Genomic DNA, 6,742 nt, shown 5'->3' with positions numbered 1-6,742 from the left:
TCCGCATGCAAGCGCGCAGAGCACTGCCCACCATTCCCCCAAGACTCAAGTTTCCGGATGGGCTGATGAAAGCCCTGCAGGTCCCCCACCGCCGGGAAGTCACGGTGTTATAAAGGCAACCGGTCCTCGTGCCCATGGGCGCTTTCACAGAGCGTGGAGGTGAGGCGTGGCCTGGCTGGGGAAGAGCACTGCTTCCACGGTCGTCATGCCTGACCTGCTGCAAACCTCACGCCTCGAGCATGCGGTCGCAGGTCAGGAGCAACGTGCCGTCGGGGACCACTGTGTCATGTGCGGGGTGAGCCTGGGACAGACCCCTGTCCAGTCGGGGGGACACCACTGACTCAGTGTCCCCAGCTCCACGTTCTCTGAGGGAAGATAGACCTGGACGATATAAGGCCCGGTCTCCTTTGGGTTTCTATGTGTTTGTTTTTAGCAAATCAGTAGCACTCACTCTCCTTCCTTTTTTTTTTTTTTTAAGATGTTATTTATTCATTCATGAGAGACATAGAGAGAGAAAGACACAGAGACATAGGCAGAGGGAGAAGCAGGCTCCATGCAGGAAGCCCGACATGGGACTCGATCCCGGGTGTCCAGGATCACATCCCAGGTCAAAGGCAGGTGCCAAACCACTGAGCCACCCAGGGATCCCCACTCACTCTCCTTCCAATCCAAAGATTCCAATCCAAAGATTGTCATGAAATGATGTTTGCCTCTGTCTCTGTGTCTCTGTTTCTGTCTCTCTGTCTCTGTCTCTGTCTCTGTGTCTATCTCTGTCTCTGTATCTGTGTTTCTGTCTTTGTCTCTTTGTCTCTCTGTCTCTCTCTCTTTCTGTTTCTGGCTCTGTCTCTCACACCTGGCTCCAAGAGGGGAGTAGGGGTGCTCTGGGGTCAGAGCAGTGGTCCAGCGGAGGGACGGGTCAGGCATAGGTCCTGGGGGAGACTGGGAGGTGCCCCAGGGGATGCCCCAACCTGACGGCCTGAGGCGGGGGGGGGGGGGTGGGCTCCGGGATATTCCAGCAGGATGGGTTGCGGGGGGTGAAGGTGCTGCCTGCCCAGGCCTCTTCAACAGGGGTGGTGGGTGTGGGGTCAGTGTGGGGAGAGGGAAGGGCTCACCTGCCGACTGGTGTGCTCACACAGACAGACCCTGCCCCCAAGCCTCAACGCCACACACTTAATTGCTCTTTGCACACCTCTGCTGGCTCTGGACTGGGGTTGTGCTCCCTGGTGAGGGTGGGGGGACAGGGAGGGGAGGGCAGGGTGGGGGTGGCGGGTTGGGGGGTGAGGGAAGGGCAGGGGGTGGTCAGGCTCTCCACCACTGCCCGGGTGCCCCTGAGACGCAGTGCAGCTGTGCCAGGCGTGATGTACACGGCCACACGGGGTCCTTGGGCAGGTGTTGGTGGCCCTGGACTCCTTCATACCACCCCCCCCAGGTCCCTCCCTACCCACAGAGCTCTCTGGAGTTCCCCAGGGATGGGCGGCCAGCACCTGGGGAGGCTGGTGGGGAGCCCCTCATCCTGGGTCATGTGGGGTGACATCAGACTGCCCGCATTCTGGAAAGGGAGGCTTTCTTTGCCCATGTGGGGGCTCTGAGGGCAGCGCCCCCTTCCCTCTGCCCCACCCCTGCCCGTGCTGGGGCTGCAGCAGGGTCTGGAGACAAAAAAGAGGCCGGTGGGGATGAGGGGAGATGTCCAGATGCGAGTCACTCCTGGGCTCCTGGTAGCCAACCTTCCCCCTTCCCCATCCTGCATCAGCCACTGTTCGAGGGCCAGAGGACGGACTCAGCTGTGGTCAACAGCCAAACGCCACCTTCTTCACACAGGTGGCATCAGGTGATATTCCTATGACCTCTACTTCCTCCTTCCAAGTCTGCTCCTGTGCCTGTCAGCTCGTCTCCAGAACCAGTCAGCCTTGCTCTGAGTCCCCTGGGTGTGGGTCACCCTGGCCTCCCCAGACCCTGGATGGGCCCTCTGGGACACAGTGCCCACAGACTGTCGGGCACAAAAGTGCTGGGCTTCCCATTATGTCTGACCCCCATGTTCTACCTTCTGTTCCCAGGTATCACAGCCCTTCTGAGTGATCCTTGAATTCTGGAACATTCTACCTTAAGGAAGGTGAGCTGAGCTCCTGAGGGCATCCAAGGCCTCTCGTGAGGTCTGAGAACGTAGAAAGGTGCCAGTTCCCTTGGGACGGGACAATGGCAGGGCATCCCGTGGTGGCAGATGTAACAAACGTGCAGGTGGTGAGGCCCGGGGACCTACCCAGCCTGGGTCAGCCGGAGAAGAGTCCAGCTCACCCCCAGGGCTGGAGGGGCAAGGTTCAGGCCAACTGGTACCTGCTCAGCCTGGAAGCCAGGGGACCAGGGCTGAGGCCTTGAAGGGGGGACATAGAGCAGAGCTGACGAGGAATGCAGGCTGGAAGCAGGGCCATCCAGGGCAAGGGTGTGCGGGGGTTCGGATGAGAGCAAAGTCGGAGACTGGGAGCACGGGGGGTGGGGGGCAGGGTATGAGGAGGGCAAAGGGCAGCTGTGCCCAGCCCGAGCTCCCAGTCGGCAGCCCTGCCAGGCTTAGCCAGGTGCCAGCAGGGTCATGGGGACGGCCTGAAGGGGCCTCAGCAATGATGATGGGCTGACAGGTCCCTGATGTAGGGGCCCCATACACACAAAGCCCCCCTGAGGCCAGGACCCATCAAGGGAGTCCTCCCCAGACCCCTCCCCGCCCCCTGAGCCCCTGTCTCTCCCCCCCCCCACCGCCAATGCGCTCTCACTGTGTGTTTCCTGGTGCCCATCCTGTGCCCGTGGCCTCCCCCACGCTGGAGCAGACCCACCTGAGGACCTGGTTGAGCCCGAATTGTGTCCTTAAAGACCCGTGCAATCAGTCCTGTTCTCAAGCACTGGGGGTAGGACCTCAGCATGTGAATTTGGGAGAATGGGGGTTAGTGGTAACACCCGTGGGATAGGTTCTCATTGGCAGACCATTTGCTCCTCTGACATTTTCCACTCGGGACCTGTAACCAGTCCCACGGGGGCCTAAACACACAGGAGCAGTGCCCCCCACCTGGGGTGAGGGCTGTGAACACACCCCTGCACCTGCTGTTCCTGAGACCCACTCAGCACAGCTGGAAGGACGCCCGGAGCTCTGACCCACCCTGGGGCACGACGCTTTTCTTGGGCACAAAAAAACTCGCAAGGCCTGGGATCCGGCTGGTTTCTACCACCTGAGACCCCAGAGTGTCCAGAGCGTGACTGTTCCCACGGCTGTAGCACCAGTATGGGACTCTTCACTGGGCGAACATGGACCAGTGTCCTTCTGGGGGGGCCTGGCCCAGCTCTCGGAGCCTGAGTTCTCACGGGCCGCCAGGAGCTGCCTGCCCTGGCCCGGGGACCCCTGCCCTGGGGACCGCGGGAGCCGCATTCTCCCCGCCAGGCTGCCCCCGCCCACCCCCGGAGGCTCTGGCTTCACGGAGGCCTCTGACACCTGCTGCTCCACCTGCCTGTGCGTGGATATGGCCCGGGCAAGATCGTGGGGGCCGCCAGCTGCCCCTCCTCACCGAGCCTCTCAGCCCAGTTCTCCAGTAAGAAATGAAGACACGTCTGCCTGTTACCCACTTATAATGCACCTTTTGTCGGTATCCTGCGGGCTCAGAGGATTCCCAGCACCGGCTCTCCTGCCAAGTGGCGCTGAAGAGTTACCTGCCTGGGCCCCTGGGTCACTAAGACCCTCCCCAGGGGCCAGGCGGGGTCGTGGTCCCGCCGTGTGTGAGCATCCACTGCCGCTGCTCCATGTGTGCCTGCCGGGGACCAGGGGCAGCCAGGGGCACTGGGAGAGGGTCAGGTGGCTTTTACGTCCCTCCCTGCTCCGGAACAGATGCGAGGTGACAAACAGATGTGCACGGCTTGGATTTAACAGGGAAGAAGGGGAGATGAAGTCAACTGTTCTGACCGCAAGTGCCGTCTTGGCTCTGTATCCCCATCCCAAAATGTGAGCTGCTTCTTTCAAGTTCAAAATCTCCACAAACACGAAGCCTTGTTAGCAGAGTATCCTCTATTTGCTCAGCGCGTCACAGGCACTTTAACTACGGTGAGTTCACGCCGCGAGCGGCCTCAGAGAAGGGGCCTGTGTGTCCAGCCGGGCCTTTCAGACCCGCACTGCACCCCTGCGTCCCACTCACCAGCTCCGTGGGGGCCACCGTGCTGGCTGCACCCAGGGCAACCCCACCCAGTGCTACTGGGATGTCCAGGAAACCGGGCACCTCTTGCCCCGGGGCCGAGTCGGGACCTGAATCGGGCACTTCAGTTCCACCACACGCATGGCTGGATCCAACCAAGGCTGCACGCTGTTGCCCCACTGACGTATCCCCTCACCCCCACTCTGGCCCAACTGTCACAAAGCCTTGGGGTCCCCACACACAGAATGGGATGCTGGTGACCAGCCCCCCAGAAAAAAACAACCCAATTCGTAGCATTTGCCAGTTTCTCTGGTGAACATGTTTCTACCTCGGCTGATTTCGAGCTGTTGGTGTTTAACAGGCAGCCCACAAATCCCTAAATAGTTGACAACTGCTTGTGAAGCCGGGATGGGCGTGCCAGGGCCCCCTGAACCCACCGAGGCTAGAGCCTGCACGCTGACCCTCCGTGGGGGGTGGGGGAGGTGGGCAGCAGAGAGAGCCATGGCCCTGCATGCAGACGGCCCCAGGAAGGGGGCAGGGAGGGCAAGGGTTTGCTGCACTCCAGCCCCCAGGCCCATGGGGAGGCAGGTACCGCCTCCGGGTCTGTGTGGTCGGCCCTGGGGTGGGCGGGGGGCTCCTGCCAGTCACAGCTACTCACAGGGGCTCTGGGACGTTGGCTAGGGGCATATGGTAGGGGCTGGGGGCCAGCTGCAGTCTCATGGCGGGGCCCTGCACTGGGGTCGGGGACAACTGCCCCCGCTGGGACCACTCATGGGGAAACCAGCACCCAGTGTGCTGTGCCCCCTGTCAGGGGTAGGGCTGACTGAGGGAGGGGGGTGGGGGTCCCCTCCCACCACGTGCTGCAGGTGCCCCAGTCTAAGCCACTGGTTGGCTCCTTTCTCCAGGAGCTGAGCCCCTTGGAGGCTGCGTGGAGCCTGGTGCCGGTGCACCCTCAGGACCACGCTGTCCGTTCTCAGCCTGCAGCCCCCGCCTGTTTCTGGTCCGCTCCTGATGCGCAGGCCTCAGGGAGGGGCTTCCGCAGCCAGCGGTGGCTGCGTCCTCAGCTCCACAGCACCAGGCACAGGCCAGGCAGCATCCTGCAGGCTTGGCTCGCTCGGCACCCCCAGGGCTGCGCAGCCCTGCTCGGTCCCATGGAAGGGGGGCCGCCATCTCCAGAGAGAGCCCGTCGGGGAGGGGTCTCCCGCCCACCTCATCCTTCCCTGCCATTCCTCTAGGTTTGGGTGACTCTGTTCTACATCTCCCTTCAGGGTGCCGGGCCTCTGGCTCACAGCACAGTTTGGGGTCCTCGGAGGAACCCAAGAGGACAGAAGACCTCACCCAACACCTGTTACCCACTCCCTCCTTTGTGACCTACTCCAGGGTTTCTGCGGAGGGGAGCCCCTCCTCGCAGGCGGGGAAAGAGCGGCGGCCACCCAGGCTGGGAGCCCCCAGACCCCAGGTCTGCTCTTCACCCAACAACAGCCAGCAGGTCAACCCCAGGCCGCGTGATGTATTTTTCCTAAGGCCGATTAACCTTGGAAAACAAATCAAGGCGATGACAAGGATCCACGGGGAGGGGGATTTCCAGCCCCAGCGGCCAGGAGAACAGAGGCCCGGTGCCAGGGCGGGCGAGAGGAAAACACCTCGAGGGCAGGCTCTGATGTCAGGCGGTTAGGGCAAAGGTTCTCGGTGCCCACCGGCTAGGAGCCCCCTGAGTTACTCCTCTGTGCCTCAGTTTCCACATCAGTTAAAATGTTGGTGTTTTTCAGGACTGTATAGAAATGGTATAATATGCATAAAGTGCGTGTCTGGTCCCTGGGCCTGGACAACTCTGAGTGTGCCTTTTATTCTCCTGTGTCAACCAAATGCCAAAGTAGGAGAGAGGCCAGGTGTGAGCGTGGAAGACGATCTGCCTCACGAAACTCAAAGGGACTCCAAGAGTGTAAAAGGGGACAACCACCGTGGAACGATGTTTGGGACTTTGTCAAAAAATTAAACGTACTTCTCGTCCGTGGGCTGGCCACTCTGCTCGTAAGTACCCACCCAGGAGAGACAGCGGCACGTCCTCAGGGACGCTGGCGCGCACAGGCCTGCAGGGGCCTGGTCTCTCACAGCCCCGCCTGCACCTGCCCGGCCTCTGTCAGCAGGAGATTGGAGAAACCACTGAGGCGCATCCACACTGACATCTCGCTTCACTGGCGGGAAGGAAGGAGAGGTGAGCAGCGACACACCCCGCCATCTGGTTTGTGCAGAGTGGTTACCTGTGGGCCGAGAGAACTTTCCGGCGAGGGCGTGTCTGTATCTTGTGCTGGAGGCTGCTGCGCAGGTACACGATCCTCCAAGCTCTGACTGACCAGCTAAGGTCTGTCCACATCCTTACGTGTAAACCGCACTTCGAGAGGAGGGCAAGAGCCCCCAGAGCCCTGGCCTCTGAGCGCACCCTCAGGGTGCATGTGCCCCATGTGGCTGGCACCACAGGAAGGAGGGCATTTTGTCAGAAAGCACTGCTCTTGCCTTAAGCTGCACCTTGGCAGCACCCAACCCTTCCTTGGAGCACCCACGTGTCCAGGTGTGTCCAT

General features: G+C 61.3%; 1 long non-coding RNA gene across 1 annotated transcript; it reads left to right on the top strand.

Annotated features, from left to right (window-relative positions):
• LOC140598123 (uncharacterized) lies at window positions 1-5,958 on the top strand. Its single transcript, XR_012000252.1, has 3 exons — window positions 1-295; window positions 2,055-4,075; window positions 5,432-5,958. It is a non-coding gene; the product is annotated as an uncharacterized lncRNA (long non-coding RNA).
• The last annotated feature ends 784 nt before the right edge of the window (window positions 5,959-6,742 follow it).

Source organism: Vulpes vulpes, chromosome 3, assembly GCF_048418805.1.
Source record: "Vulpes vulpes isolate BD-2025 chromosome 3, VulVul3, whole genome shotgun sequence".
NCBI lineage: Eukaryota > Metazoa > Chordata > Mammalia > Carnivora > Canidae > Vulpes > Vulpes vulpes.
The sequence above is the reverse complement of the archived record's forward strand: the minus strand, read 5'-3'. Positions and strand labels throughout refer to the sequence as shown.